Genomic DNA, 15,059 nt, shown 5'->3' with positions numbered 1-15,059 from the left:
GCGTCCCTCTTTAGGCACACGTAACTATGTAAAGTACCAACAAATGGCACAGGCATATAGCACACATTAATGTTAAAGTGGTTCATATTGATAGCTGTATTTTGTTATCCATTGCGTTGTGATTGATTGAATGAATATATTCATTTGACCACAAGTTGTGTTGATTGATGGAAATATTTGCTTCTGTTGCGTCTCTGTAATGTTTTGAGTGTGAGAGCATTTTGCAAACAAAGTGTGTCATTTTGGCCAGCGACTTCTAGTTTAGAACTGTGTGTGTTCTGTCTTGAAAATGTTACTTCTGAATGGACAAATGTTCTCAAACAAATGAGAAAAACTGTAATTGACAGTGAAAATAATTATTAACTGCAGCCCTGAAAATAATTATTAGTTGCAGACCCAACAGGTCAACGTTTCCATTTATCTAGTAAACTGATGATGGTTCATAGATGGTGAATCCTAATGGCATAGTCAACTTTTCCTTTTTTATTTTTGGGGGGATTTTATGCTTTTATTAGACTTTCATGATTCATTTTGAGCAAAATGTCTTGACAATTACTGGATGAATTGCCATGAAAATCGGTTCAGGTATTGATGTTCGTAACAGCATTGACTGAGGCTCTGGTCACCCCTAATCTTTCCATCTAGCATCGCTATCAAATAACAGTTTTAATTTGTCTAATTGTTTGGTTTAGACAAAACTAATATTAGTATTTCCATCAACCACAGCTGTACAGTACCTTCTTCTAATTCGCAAACGTTGTCTTGATAACGTACCGAACATAGGATATGGTAAACATGACCTACTTTCTTCATCATGTTAGCATGATCATGGGGATATGTTAGCATGTTTTATTTTTTCCCTTTATTCACCAATAAGTGCATACACATGTAGATATTATGGTTATATTAACAAATGCAAAAAGGCAACATCAGATGTAAATAGATTGAGCCTTTATTGTCTCCCTTACTGTGCGTTCACACCGGACGCGAGTGAAGCGAATTGCACGCGCGTGACGCGAGTAACGCGCCGCCCGTAACGCCCGAGTTTCGACGTCTGACCATTTTGTTCATTCGCGTCATCGCGTCATTCGCGCGAGTAGCGGGAATGACGGAGCTAAGCTAACCGGAGCTAAGCTAGTGCTAACGTTCATAGTACAACCATTCTGCAAACTAATTAAACACACATATTTACAGAACTTACCAAGTCGACCAGTCTCCTCGGCAACTTTCACCCAAGCCTGCTCCTTTTTGTTGCGGTCTCTGTAGAGTAGACACGTAGTATCATATAGCTCCGGGTAGCCGCACACCGCAATGATAAGTTTCTCCTTCATCTCGGCATCAACAACGGGACGTCGGGGCGTCAAGACGTCACTGACGACCATGGCAAGATAACCACCATCGCTGCTTTGTTGTTTACCTCCTCTGGAAGTCCCAGAAGCGTCGGAGGGCCAAACGCCGTCGTGTTTGGGTTCACCCTATCCTGCAGAAGCGCATCCAGCTCAGCGAGTTTCACCACCTCCTCCAGGAACTCCGTCTGGATGATAGCCGCTTTCAGCGGTACTTCAGGCTGACTGGGGCCCAGTTTGAGGACCTGTTGGCGAGGGTTGGCGCCAGGATCTCCCGGCAGGACACCAATTACAGCCGCTCCATTTCAGCTGCGGAGCGCCTGTCCATCTGTCTCCGGTGAGTAGCAGTTTATTGTTGTTGACACACGCCAGTGACGTCGGGAGAATCTCAATGCTGATTGGCTTTCGCGGTACAGAGTCACGCGAATTCGCCTCAAAAGTTCAATATTTTCAACTCGAGCGATGAGGCGTTGGACGCGAATTTCGCGTCTATCGCGCCGCGTCCATCGCGTCTATCGCGTCCATCGCGTCGCGCTAAACGCGTCCATCGCGCCGCCCGGCACGAATTCGCGTCTAATCGCGTCTTTGCATTGACTTTGTATGTAATCTTGACGCGCTAATTTGCGAATTCGCGTCCAGTGTGAACGCACAGTTAGGAGATTGATTTTTCTGGGACATTTAAGAGAAACAGGGGACATAGCATTGCACAACATCTCCATATGCACACAATATACAGTATCCATATACATAAACAATGAAGTACATGTAGTTTACATTCAGTAACACACAGATCCATATATACCAGAACATACCCACTAAAAATATTGCACAGATGCCCTACACCAGATACTGCACATTGACTCCAATAAAAGCCATAACATTAAATATTGCAGAGATGCATTACACCAGATATTGCCATCCCCCATCGCCAACACTACCACACACACACACACACACACATTATTAATTTACAAAACATGTAAGGACACAGACAACGGGGGACAGCATGTAAAGTAAATTCGAAAAGAAAAAAAATGCAATAACAAAACTGAAAATGAAGAGGAAGGGAGGGAGAAGATGAAAATAAAAGTGAGAGGGTGGGAAGAAATCAAAATAAACAGAGGGCGTGATGTGTTTGGATTCCAATGCATTTTTAGGTAAGCTCTGCAGGATGGGTTTGGTTGTTCTCTCTACTCATACATACCACAGTTACATGATTATATTTACATATTATGCATATTATTGTGACATTAGCTTATCTATATGTTGGCATGCTGATAAGTTAGCACTGCTATTGTACACCTTAGTCCAGCCTCACAGAGCATGATGGGCCCTTTTATGGAGGGACATGACACCTCGTCTTTATAAGACCCTTGTCTCTTGGCTCACAACCTACATGGTTGGAAAGTAATGCATTTTTCTTTGTTTTCTTCACCTTCCTCATTCATTCATTCCCTCTCCATTGCCTTCAGTCTTTTTTTATTTTGTCTTTCCTCTTAGCACTTCCACACAAACATAAATATCTAAGCATAAATGCATCTACTTGGGTTGTAATATTGTGTGCTCTTGTTGAAACCCCTAGAAGGGTGCCCTGCATGATGATGTGCGGCTCTGCTGCTTGGACATGCTTTAGTATTCACAGGTTAGGGATGCAGAGGATTCAGTGAGCGTTTCTAAACATTATCTGTTACTTACTGTGCTGTATACACAGGCCGAGGTGGGCCAACATGCTACACGTTGAGAAAATGAACATCTCCCCACAGAGAAGACACTTCTGGCTGTCCATCCAGCTTCATTTGTAGGAGGCATTTGAACAGCTGTATCCCGGCACAGGCTATTATAGTCTGACTCAGGTGGCAGAATGGCCCCTGGGTTCAGCAGCGAGCAGGGGGCTGTAGCTATTAAAGCAGTAAGCTGTGAATTAAATGCAGACAGACTCAACAACACATGCCCTAACATTGTTTGACCAGAGGGTTTTAGGCAGAGGACGGAGACCGTGTCTGTCCAGAGGCAGCTAACTCAGCTAGGGAGATGTATTTTAGCTTTGTGTTGTGTTGTTTTTCTCAGATTCAGTCTTAGCTCAGATGTGCCTTCCAGGAGACGGAGCAGCAGACAAGGAAAAGAAATGTAGAAAAAGAAAGAAGAAAATATCCATTACAGCTTCTGTGAATAGCTTCCACTGCTGTTGCCCTAAGCATGAGGAAAAGCTGGCACAATATACACTCTATTCCAACTGGATGAATCGTGTTGTGTTTCTTGATATGTAAGATGTGTAGCGGAGTAAAAGAGATATTTTCAACACCATGTAATGGCTAAATATTTCATATCTGCAACTCATCTTCTCTGGAAGCTAATCCTGACTGCTCAAGATTCCATGACATAGTGTGAGCTCCATTTGTCTTGGAAAAAAACTGGGAGTTCTTTCCAAAAATGTCAAATATACTTAGTTTATGTAAGTTCTTGCAATGTGATCTCATTTCTTCTCATCATATTTCCATGCTTGAGCAGAAGCCAGCAATTTACAGCAAGCCGTTTTAACAATTGATCGAACCACACTCCTATCTGTAATTACATTTTAGATATCCATAATAGCATTTTTTATTGTCAAGACTGCATTCTTGGGAGTCAGAATGGTAATTAAAGATATCCATAATACTTTTTTCCAAGTAGAAATTGTATTTCAGGATATCTACAACGTGAATATACTGGTCAGACTATTTAAGATATCTTTTAGATGGCAGTTTTAATGTTTAATAGCAAGACTGGTTATATATTGCAGGTATTTGTAATTCAGTTCTTACTATTTAAAAAGAACATTTTAGATACCCACAATAACATCCTTCTTATCCACAGTAGTCATTTCACATATCCACAACATCATCCTTCCTTCAACAAGTGATGTCACTTTTTCTGTTCATGTGTATTGGGCTTTCAATTTTGGATATCCACAACATTATAAAATTCGCAATAGAATTCTTATTAAATTCTTACTAGAAAAACAATCCAGTTGTTACTAGTCCTAATTTTAATTTCAGATATCCAAAAAACCGAACATTCCAGATATCCATTACGTAATTTTGAACATTCAAAATATAGTAAAATTGTCATTATGGATATCCACCATTGGTATTACAACTAGTAAAAATGAAATTTCAGATATCTACAATTAGAGTTGTGACTAGCAACAATTGGAAATGGGATTTTCCTTAGTAAGAATTATATTGCATATATGCAGAATGTGCTTTTTGGATATCAAAAGTGACGCTGAGAATATCTAATATTGAAAGCCCAATACACATGAATGGAAAAACTGATGCCATTTGTCCTAGGAAGCATGTCACTGTGGATATCTGACATGATCTTTTAAATTGAAAGAACTGAATTACAGATATCTGGACCCTATATCCAGTCTAGCTATTAAATGTAAAAACGACTTTCCAGAGCAGCCTTTTGCGTTGTATTTTGATGCAGGGGGTAGGTGTTATAGCCTGGAAATCCAGACTCAAATCTAGAAAGATTTTGAGTCTGGCCCTCACTGATACACCCTTTCTACTCAAGGGGCGGCACTAACTGAGGCATATTAAATGCCAGTGGGGTTAACTGATATATTATGCTTTTGCCGTATCCTGTCGGCAAAACAGCAACAACGTCCTTCGTCTAGGGCAGTCTTCTGTTCCTCTCTCAAGGAAAATGGTAAGTGTAGTTGGCTTAGCGTTTCTTCCAAACGGACACCTGCTCTACCCACGAAGCCACTGGACACCCCCAAAACTAAACTACTTGGTTGAGGTTAGGAAGATATCCTTGACGTTAATCATATGAGTCAACTTACGTGACTGACGGACTGAGTAATGAATGACTAAAAACTGACGTGACAAAATAACTCAAAGTTGACTTTTTGTGTCACACAGAACCCGAATGCTGGTCTCCTGGGTCAAAGTTTTGTGTGCAGCAATTTTTGATGCACTGGGGGTGAAGGCTGGTTCTTGAAATGTTGTCTAACAGAAGAAATGTATAGTATGAGGGACCTTAAACAGAACTAAAAGAAATGCACAGTCAGTAAATGCACACATCTGATTCATATTAAGTTTAAGTCTAAACATGTGTACAACAGATACTTTGAAGGTGTTTTTCCTGCACCACATTGTGCATGACTGTTGGCTGTTGGACAGACCACATTTATTTAGAGCAGGAAGCCACTGTGCATGTAACTTAACTCTCGCTACTTCTCTGAGACAGCAACAAATACGGCAGTGTCAGGTGTTGAAAGAATTGTCTTTTCTTGGCTTGTGGTTTATGTATTTCCTACTGGAACTGAGATCCTAACCATGAAGGTTAGGAGTTTAAAAACAGCTCTCTGCCCAGAGACAAGAGACTTAATCTGTATGTGACTATTTCACTGTCATCTGTTCAATTTACACATTCAACTCAGGCGAAGAACTCAAAGAATAAACATGTAATTTCCTGTCTTCTGAAGATTTAAACCAGACACTGATGTCATGTATCACTGCAGGATATAGTGAAGGCTGTAATGAATGCCCATTTATTATCCTTATGCTGTTGTTATGAATATCATTGTTTTGCTATTCAGACAATTAACTTGGCTTGCTGTCAACCTAAAACATATTGCATCTTTCAATAAAGAAATGTTTTGTGAGATAAAAGAAGACACTGAATGTTGGACATCAAAACAGTTTCTCTCACTTTGTTGCTACCCTCAGTTTGAGTTTACTAGATGTTTCTTGTGTTATTTATTAGTTCGTCTTACATTTGAGTTACATTGTTTGAAATATATTCCCTTTGTGTACAGATTACATCATAAGGACCTACTACATTATTGACAATTCACAGAACTTCACAGTCTCTGATGTAAAGGAGGCGCCAGCAGCTGTCTTCTGCGATGCTTACATGCCAGGAAACAACATTTTGTGTAGCTGTATTGTAGACCTTTAGAGTTATAGGGCTGGGCTTATGCACACTGTAGAGTGCCAGAGACAGGATGTGATAATAAAAAAGAGGGGAAAAAATGTGAAAATTTGTCATAAATCGGAAGAAATACTGGAGAATTGTGACCCCGGGAGGAAACCGTGAGAGGGCAATGGAAAACTGAGTCTCCCGGGAAAATCGGAATGGTTGGCAAGTATGACATGTCCAGTGAAGAAATAATACAGAATTTTGTGAGATGCATGAATAAGTTATGAGTACTGGGGAGCCAGAATGTTTTGGCCAGGTGTTAAAGGAAAAGTCTCACATTTTGGGCAATATGCTTTTTCGCTCTCTGGCCAAGAGTTAGATGAGAGGATCGATACCACTCTCATCTCAATGCACTGACTAAATATAAAGCAGCAGCCAGCTAGAGCAGAACTAAGACTACAGGAGTTTTGGGCTGATTTATCCCCGATTCATCACTTCAATCACAGGAGAAATCTAGTGTAGGGCCTAGATGTACCAGTGTTCGGCCCAGATTATCTGGTAATGTGAGAGATGTACAGATCCAGTCTTCAACCTCCAGAGCTGTTCACAGACCAACCCAGTTGCATTGTACGTTTTTTCAAATCACAGATGTGTTTCCATTTTTACATTATTGTGTAGCAGGTATGTTGAAGCTCTACATTTCAACCATGCTGTGGTTAATCTTTGGTTAGATCGAGGCACAGAAAAAAATTGGTTATAATTAGGAAAAGATCATTATTTTGGCTTTAAATACCGGCTTTTCAGGGCACAATGTCCAACTGGAAAAGCAGTGAACTCTCAGTAAAAAAAAACACCACTTTTCATGGGAATTTCCCCACTGGAAAAAAAAGCAATTGGTCATTACAAAACAGCCATGTTTGGTCCCTGAAAAGTCTCCTGAAATAATGGGTTGCTAAATCACAAGCGGTTTTGCTGTTTGTTTGTCTCAAACAGTGGTCTGCAGCTTGGCAGGCGTTTCGCCTGGGTGACATTTCATCCATCCTGATGACAAAGTCACCTCATATACATGTAATCAGAACTACGTCACTTTAGAAATTTTTAGATAATATGTATGGAACATGCAAATGTAACGTACCTGTGGTGTGCAGAAACATACAATGCCAACATTTTCTTTCATAATTTGTAACATATTCATGGGAGTTAAAATCTGGATTTGATGGATTATAGTTATGATGATGTAACCAAACTGTGTTGTCAAGCAACAGCAAACATTAACATAGCCCTTGAGGCTAACATTAGCAAGTATACTAGGTTACTGTTGACAGATATGACTGAGTGTTAAAACCTCACCTCCAGTTCTTAACATTTAATAATGGACAACCTCCGTTGACCATGCCTCCCCAAGCATTGTCTCATCCACACTCATGTTGCCCCCTGCTTTTTCTCACTGCGATGTCTTATTAACATTATGGCAATTTGTCAAACTACACCAGTCACTCCATTTTGTTTATCTCTGCTTCCCCATGAGATCACGTGAGGTGGTACATTCATGCTCCTTCTGGCAGGATAATCTTGATAATATTCTGTAGTGAGTGATGCGCCATTATTTTCAGATCTTGCAGTGTGCATAATTGAGAAGAGAAGAACATCTGTGAAGTTTTTTCTTATTGAATACATTATATTCTTATTATTGTATTATTAAATAAATTAAATACAGAGAATATTAGGCCATTATAAAAAGCAAAAACTCTCAAGAGGCCCAGTTACTTTGAAGTAAAAGGAAGCTGTTGATGGGTTAATGAAGACTTTGAAACCATGAGGTAACAGTTAAAGCAGACTATGAGACAGAAGGCTGTGGTGATAAACATTAAACCTCTCAGCCAGTCTCATTACTGGTCTCGTACCTTTTCAACAGCTGACATTTTGAAAAGAGCTCCCTAAAAGGAGAGGAGAGAGTTTCTCCAGGTAGGAAAATAATGTTTGAATGATGCAGAGTTTGTAGACGTGAATATAATAAGGCACAACAAATCTGCAGCCAAACACAGATGGTGCAGCATTTAAAGACGAATTGCAGAGACATTCAAAGTGCAGTTAGAGATGTGTCGTGTTTCCTATGATATTACCCAGAGACATTTTCCAGTGATCTACTGTACTTAACCTACAAACTCTGTTGTCAAATTTGTGCAATAACTATAGAAATAAATAATAGAAATGGTAAGAGTTTTTAAGCTGTTAAGTTGTTGTTGTTTTTTTTTGTTTGTTTGTTTTTGCTGTATCACATCATATCACAGCTATAAGTGCATTTCAAGTATTGAGAGATGCCACTTTGCCTGACAAAAAAAAAAAAGGAGGCCATGACGCATGGGAATTTCGCCTACTGCTAATGCGTTGTGTTTTTTGATGAGAGGAAGAGGAAGACAGTGAGAGCAAGAGAATGAGTGATAATTGCCTCAGTGTTTTTCACTGTGAGGTTCCTGTGTCCACTGTTTCCACTTGATGTCACAAACTGTGACAATAACAATCAGCAAGTTTGATGTGTGCAGAAGTCTATGTGGAAGTCTGTGTAGTCTCAAGGAGCCTGGTGGTGTTTGCACATGATTTAATCAGTGTAAACACAGTGGATCAATGTGTGCAGTGGCTGGGCCTAGTGTGCTACTTCTCAAATTGGAGGATGCAGATTTATCACATATATCTGCCCTGCCGTCTTTGGATGGTTGTAGGGACTGACCACAGTAACTGAAGGAGAAGGTTTTCATATTCTCAGTATAAAGCACTTGCAGATGACAGATACTGGTAAGAAGTACCAATTAATGTTTCCTACAGAGTGTTTTTTCTGAAGTCACATCTACTTGCTTGTGAGTGCTTAATTAAGACTGTTTATTACATTATTAGTGTTTTTCTCGGAATTGTTGCACATTTCCTCCAAAGGATTTGGCATGTGCTTATTGTCAGAATCACCAAATTATTAGCCTAATGAGGCTGCACCACCCTATAAAAAGACATGTATGATCCAGCCTTACCAAAATACCAACACTGTACTCTGTGCTGCCTCATGTCAATGAAACTACTATCTGTTTGTGCCTCTCCTCGCACTTTGTACCAACAACAGAAAAAAACATGTCAAAGTACTGCCTCCAGTCTTTGCATTGCCATGAAAATTAGGCAGTTGGTGAGCAAGCAAAAGATGGATGCTTCCCCAAATATCTTTCCATAGCATAGACACAACACAAAGACAAACAGATGATAGATGACAAATCAGTTGAGCATTGTGCTTTCCCCATGACATCTTTGGCTCAGCATTACTACAGTTGTACGCCGTCAATACCATAGAATGTAAAAATGATAGATGTGGCTACTGGGACATCACACATTCGTTTGTGGACTCTTGTTTTGAAGCCTGAGGTTTGGCATTTTGGCTGTCACCATCTTGATTTTTTAAAGCCAGCCTATCACTAAAAGTGGCTAGCCCTTAATTATGCCTAACTTTAAACCTTAATAAAATGTAAACAGGTGAGTTATTAAAAAAAAACACTCCCTGTACAGTCTTGAACAGGGAGATTAGCTATGGAGACCGAAACTGTTTTTTTCTATCAGGCTGTAAAATGTTTATTGCTGCTGTACAGTTGGGCATTTTAGCTAGACTCAAGTGGCTGTTCTAAGAACTGTAGTTTTCGGCACTTCCGTATTGGCTACACTTTCTAGCCCCGGAGGTTGCAGTTTGGTCAATACACGTAATGAAATAGAGAACAGACAACGTTTTACAGCACCTGTCTGTATGAACAAGTTGTTTTCTTAATCTGTTGAAGAAAAAAAACATTTTTTGGGGCTGTTGGGATTGTCTTCTTGATAGAAATCAATATCTAAAGGTGAAAGAGTGGGCAGGCTCTTATGTAGTCTAAAAATCTCAACAAATCAGAAACTGTGCAGTGTTACATCAATAACACACCATGGAATAAAAAGCACCTGAAGTATCAGTACTACTAATACTACTGCAAAGCTTGTTGGTGAGTCAGACATCCAGGCCATGGTAATCTAGTTTTATATTGTAGGCAGCTGGACTTGCATGAGTTTCTTGAGGACATATCACCTCTCATCCAAGAGGCTTCGTCTTCTACTGCAAAGCTTGTTTTTCATATGAATTCTCATGTCAATATTATCAATACTGAAAAATGGGCCCGTCCAACATTAGAGCACATATGAGACACACTGACACTTTTCTTGGAGCATGCACTCTTTGCCTCTTTATTGCTTTTGTGCACATGCGCGCAGCCATCACTTCATTCAGTTTGGAGAATTCACACTAAACATTTTGTCAGTGTCCGGTGAAAACCAGATATCTCCAATATCTTTTCATTGGCTAAGAAGAACAGCCCTGTTTGTTGCTAAACAATCTCCGAACCCACTGGCTATCATCTGACAATGATAAAACCTTGCGGGTTGAGGGCCAATATTTCAGGACATCCAGTTTAGCTAGCAGATATCTGGAACAAGACTTCCTTTGCCGTGCGCTGCTCATTGTTTGCAGTCTGATTAGCAACTTGAGAAAGGTCCAGGCAACATTGCAACAAATATATATAAACTGATATCTGTACAGTATATGAATGCAGATAAATTAGGGGGGAAAAAAACCACAAATAAACAGCTATATGTAAATCGTCATCAGACAAAAGCCGATGGGTTCCGAGATTGCATTTCAGCCAATGCGTTACACCTCTTTCGCTCTCTACATGGACTGTTTACCTGTAACCAAGGCCCGCTCAAATGTGATTGGTCAAAACTCTCTGAATACAAGTGGAACCGTTACCAGAAATCTTGTGTTGTTGCCTACAGTGTCTGCATACATATGCAGATATGTATTTACAGAGATTAGTAGCGATATGACAATTAATTTTTCAGATAATCCAAGGGGTTTTTAAAAAGTGTATTTATCTTAGGAAGCAGAAGAATTTTTTCACTCTATAAAGGGACACTTAATCCTTCAGTTTATCCAAAAAAAAACTCAATCTTCAACTTTGGACATATATGGTTTTCACTGGGTGGTGGAAAATTGTTCTGTGTTTTTGCAAGCATGTGATTAATAGATTAATAGAGAACAGTAAAAGGACATCCCTGATGTTTGAATCATGCAGTGACAATTAAATGTGTTCACATGTGGCCTATTAATAACACATACATCTCATTAATCATGGCACTTGGCTCTCGCCTACATCATAGTGCCATAAAAGGTTTTGATAATATAAAGCATCAGAATCAACACTGGTGATTCTGGCTGTTATTACTTTGTATTGTATCAAAACCAAACTGTTTTTTATCAGCCAGCCGTACTTCTGGTGGGTAATTAGGCCCACTGAGGGTTCAATGCTTGAGCAGTTTTGATGGACAAAACTGGGGAAAATAAGATCTGTGATGTGCGTTTTTAACACTGCAGAGCACAAATGTGTTTTTTCTAATGTCTTCTATCTTCAGAGTGTAGCTAGATCAGCCGCCTGTCATTGTTGTATTTTACTGAAAACGGTAACAGCGAGAGAAAAGGGGGAGGGCAGAGGGAAGCAGAATGTAATAGTCAGCCAGTGGGAGGCTTATTGCTGCAGTCCACATCTGTTGAGTCAGAGTGGGAATTTGAGTAAGTAAATGGAATTGAATTTACAGTATCTCATCAGTTTGGATATATAAAGATATTTTCCCACCGATTTTAGAAGCAATTCTGAACATTCCTTGTGGTGGTTGCAAGTTTCCCTGTGGGTACGCGTAATAGAATGAGGAAAAGGTGTAAATCTGTATCGTGCACACAAGAGGGAGAGTTTTACCCATCCACAGTGGATGTTATGATGTTGAGCAAACATAGTTTCTAGCTTTACGAGCATCAAAAGCTGTCATTAATGTCTGTGTGCCCTCGCTGTAGCACTAAAGGTAACTGGCCCAATGTGAACCATGAAACAGGAGACTGATCAGGCCTGACAGTAATGGCCGCCCCACACAAACACAAATAGGAGGGAGGTTTCTGTAGAGAACAAGTCCGTACTTAAATATTGTTATGCAGTTTCTGTGACTGTGATGGGTAGTCCAGACTAACACAAGACAATGTCTCAACATGTATCCTGAGAGTGAAAGTGAAATGCACCAAGAATAAAGACTGACAGGCGCTAAATTATAACACAGTAAGTTTAACATCCTAGATATTTAACTACATTGTCGTGTCGCTTGATCTGAAATCATGTTATTCCTTGAGTGCCTTCTTCGTGTTTGGTACAAAGATAATCTTTTCAACCAAAGTTTGGATTTTGTCAAGATAAAGTTGCATTGATCCACACGATTATTGCTGCTCAGTATCGTCAGATTCAGTGCAGCAGTGTTTATTTCCTTATCCCTTTGCAATTGTTAAGCCTTTTGATAAACCACAGGCAGACACAGCTCAGCTGGATATTCCATGTAATCATCGCTATGCAGATTTTAACCTCCCTTCAGGAAAACATCTCGCACTGATAAACTCCTCAGAATGATTTCAGGAAGCTGTTTCGAGTCTTTATAGACAGTAAATCAGTCAGCTTCTGTTATTCATAAGGGAACAGGCTTGCCTTAAAATTCCAAAGACAAAACAAAAGAAGGGCAGCTGTGGTAAACAAAACACAGATTTCTTTGCAGCACACTACGTACTGTGACCTATCACAGAAGACAACTTTATTTTTGTCTCTGTTGAAATGCTGCAAGAGGGGTGAGAGATGGAAATGAGTGATAGAATCCAGGAGATTATTGAAGGACAGAGTGAAAGAAGAGCAGAGAGGACGGTGGAACAGAGGGGATATCTGTGCCTATGGACCTCAGCTGAAAGCATGATACCCTGATGGAGAGATAAGAGAAAGAGAGGATAAGGGGGGAAAGAGGAGATTGGAAAATGGGTGAGTGAAAGAGAGGCTGGAAATGGATACCACGTTGGTTGTCTCGAGGAGGAGAGGATAGCAGCTCCTGCAGATTCAGTGATGAAGAGATAGTGATTGAGGGAAAGCGTTTGAATGTAGGGAGGAAAGGGGAAGTATGGATATCTATTCCTGTTGATGCTCTGTCAAAGACTGACTCCACTGTTGTGTATTATGATCCCAGCCAGCTGAGAGATACCATCACCCAGGCATGAACTCAGGACAAAGAGAGAAAGGTGGGGACTGGTGTGAGGAAGTGAGATGCCTTGGACTCTCTCAGTGTCACCAAGTATTAGTTGAGGAACTGGAAGTGAAACGAATGAAGTGGCCCACAGAGTGAAAACTACTTGTGTATGCAAAACTGGCTCCTAATAAGCAGACATGAGGTTTTTTGGATAAACATAAACAAGGCGACTGGGGGAATGACACAAATAAGGACTTGCAGCATTTTAATGGCTGAATTATCATGATTTTTTTATGCAGGGAGTAATGCGTCCCTTTGGTTCCGGGATTAAGTATGACACACACAGCTGGGACCAGACTGAAGATGTTGCTGGGAGCATGTTCCGCTTGTCTAGCAGGGTTCGTCTGTGTCTGGCCCACAGCCAGCCATCACAGCCCCCACATGCTGAGCTGCATGCCGCAGTGTCACATCACACAAACATTTCCCCAAAGCTGGGTTCACATCAGACAGACGCGCTCCTAAAGCTATACCCATCCACCTCAACCCACAGCCCACGCCGTGTCACCCACTATGTACACAGCTGCCACATGCGGATCCCTTAGACAAACAGAATTCTGAAAATCCCCATCCGACGTGGAGTGCGACAGAGACATCCTGGACCTGGTTGAGCTGAGCCGGACGAGACGAGCTCCACCAAGCTGCTTGGATCAGGAGCCACTTGTAGCTGGCACCGCCTGGCTCCCTTAGGGCCTTTTCATAGACGCAGCCAAGGCGAAACAATGGTCCAAAGCCGGGAGAAATCACACCACAGGCCCTTTGCCAGACAGACCAAAAGAAAGACGGGGAAAGAAAGAGAGAACGAGAGCAACGTGGGATGATAAGTGAGCATCAACATTGATATATATTTTCCTGACTCCTTTATAAAGGCTACATTAGAGACATATTAAAGAGCATGATTAAAGGGGCACGTGGAGGCTGCTCCACCGTGAGGACTGTTGTCGAGGCTTTGTGGTGCTCTGTCAAGAGCCACTGGCGTGAGCCTGAAGGAGAAGGAGGCAAAAAAAGGGGACAGGTGGCTAGGGACAGGCTCATGGAAAGAGCTGAATGGATGTTTGTATTCCTGAAGGCAGAGAAGTGACCGCATGTCATCGACATGACCGAGCAGTTATTGAATAATATCTGTAGCGCCGTGTCATTCCAGGCTACTTGGAAAAGGGACTAAGCTCTTTGATCTCTGCCTAATGTGAGGGGGAACCTGGGAGTCGGAGTGTCTTTCTGATTTCTGTCTTTGTTTATCTCGCCTTCAGCAGAAACACCATGGCCCTCACTCAAGCAAACAATGGCCATCCTTCAGTGTGGGTGTATATTTCATGCATTTGTGTTTGAATGTGTGCTTGAAAGCTGAATCTGAAATTATTTTTGTTATTGCACTGTTGATTGTAATATGAAATGGGCTGATATAGAATCGTTTTTTTGTTTTCTTATTTCATTGTTCTTTGGTGGTCAGAAATGTTTTCACTGTGTGCCAGACCAAAAAGAGCTCTTGGAGTGAATCTTTAGAGCTGTAGCTCACTCTGCTTTCGGTGAGTCAGTTTCTTCTGCTTTCAGCATAAAACGTTGCATCAGGAGCAGCATACTGTTGTTTATGCATTAGTTTCTTCTGTTTTTCTCATCATTAATAAAGATGAGGAAGTCTGATTGTGA

The 15,059-nt window shown here is 40.8% G+C and overlaps 1 protein-coding gene across 2 annotated transcripts in view; it reads left to right on the top strand.

The window, feature by feature from the left end:
- Positions 1-15,059, top strand: part of LOC125905544 (netrin receptor UNC5D-like) — a 236,520-nt gene that overhangs the window by 156,056 nt on the left and 65,405 nt on the right. Inside the window, exon 1 of one of the 2 annotated variants that reach the window (XM_049603561.1) lies at positions 1,542-1,683. The exons of the other annotated variant lie outside the window; for it this stretch is intronic. The gene's annotated coding sequence lies outside the window, so the exon portion shown is untranslated. Of the gene's footprint in view, positions 1-1,541; positions 1,684-15,059 lie in introns of those variants that run through there. 2 annotated transcript variants of the gene reach the window in all.

The sequence above is a fragment of the Epinephelus fuscoguttatus genome, linkage group LG18, assembly GCF_011397635.1.
Source record: "Epinephelus fuscoguttatus linkage group LG18, E.fuscoguttatus.final_Chr_v1".
In the NCBI taxonomy this organism is placed as follows: domain Eukaryota; kingdom Metazoa; phylum Chordata; class Actinopteri; order Perciformes; family Serranidae; genus Epinephelus; species Epinephelus fuscoguttatus.
The sequence above is the reverse complement of the archived record's forward strand: the minus strand, read 5'-3'. Positions and strand labels throughout refer to the sequence as shown.